Source organism: Bos indicus, chromosome 11 (genome assembly GCF_029378745.1).
Source record: "Bos indicus isolate NIAB-ARS_2022 breed Sahiwal x Tharparkar chromosome 11, NIAB-ARS_B.indTharparkar_mat_pri_1.0, whole genome shotgun sequence".
NCBI lineage: Eukaryota > Metazoa > Chordata > Mammalia > Artiodactyla > Bovidae > Bos > Bos indicus.
Window position 1 is genome coordinate 26,156,685 of NC_091770.1, and position 1,248 is coordinate 26,157,932.

The 1,248-nt window shown below is 42.9% G+C and overlaps 1 non-coding gene across 1 annotated transcript; it reads right to left on the minus strand.

The window, feature by feature from the left end:
- Positions 1-806: 806 nt before the first annotated feature.
- Positions 807-879, minus strand: TRNAS-GGA (transfer RNA serine (anticodon GGA)). The gene has a single exon. It is a non-coding gene; the product is annotated as a tRNA-Ser (tRNA).
- Between the last annotated feature and the right edge of the window lie 369 nt (positions 880-1,248).

The window sequence follows — 1,248 nt, forward strand, 5'->3', positions numbered from 1 at the left end:
GTGTGTGTGTGTGTGTGTGTGTGTGTGTGATGGGGATACAGCATCTTCCCACCTGAGGGATGGAGCCTGCAGGGCCGGGGAACAAGCCCCAGGGTATCAGCTGCAGTGAAGGCTCTCTTTTGTCTCCAAATGCTAATAGTTCTGGATTCAAAATCTTTTCTCTCTTTGACTGGACCCAGAGATAATAAAAAACTTACAGCATATAATTTGGCATTTTACTGGTATGGTAGGCTCACAAAAATTTTGTTCTCCCTGACAAGGCTCAGATAATTCTATCAAAATAAATCTCTGAAGGAAAAAAGCTTTCTTTTAAAGTCTATGAGAAGCCTTTTCAAGAACAAAAATAACACTTAAAATGGATATTCTATGTATCTTCTTTTTCTTCTCTTTTTCAGAAGAAATTCTACCCTTTCTGATAAGAGAAAATAAAAATGTCAGGGGGGGGGGAATGTCAAAATTTGGCAATTGTAGAGAGTGGAAATTTCCTCCAACACTGTACTTTGAATTTTAAGGAGTTTTGGGCACCGGTTGTGCAGGAGTCAGATTTTCACAACTACACGTATCCTTCTTCAGTGCCCACGTCCATGAGTTCTGCACTCAGTCATCAGACGTTGACTGAGAACATGACTGTGTTAGGGGTCTCCAAAGAAAGAACCAATAGGGTGTGTATATATATGAAAGTGAAGTCACTCAGTCGTGTCCAACTCTTTGCGACCCCATGGACTGTAGCTTACCAGGCTCCTCTGTCCATGGGATTCTCCAGGCAAGAGTACTGGAGTGGGTTGCCATTTCCTTCTCCAAAGGATCTTCCTGACCCAGGGATTGAACCTGGGTCTCCTGCATTCCAGGCAGACGCTTTAACCTCTGAGCCACCAGGGAAGCCCTGTATATATATATATATATATATATATATACACATATATATAGTTGTTTAGTTACTAAGTTGTGTCTGACTCTTTGTGACCCCATGGACTGTAGCCTGCCAGGCTTCTGTGTCCACAGGAATATACACATGTGTATTCTTGCCTGGGAAGTATATGAGTCAGCAACAACAACAACAAAGGAGACAATACTAGAGGATTTGGCTCACAGGATTATGGGAGGCAAGAATTCCCCAAATCTGCCATCCACAAGCTAGAGGACCAGGGAAACTAGTGGGATAATTCAGTCTGAGTCTGAAGGCTTGAGAACCAGGAGTGTTGATGTACAAGGGCAGGAAAAGATGAATGTCCCAGCTCAGATAGAGAG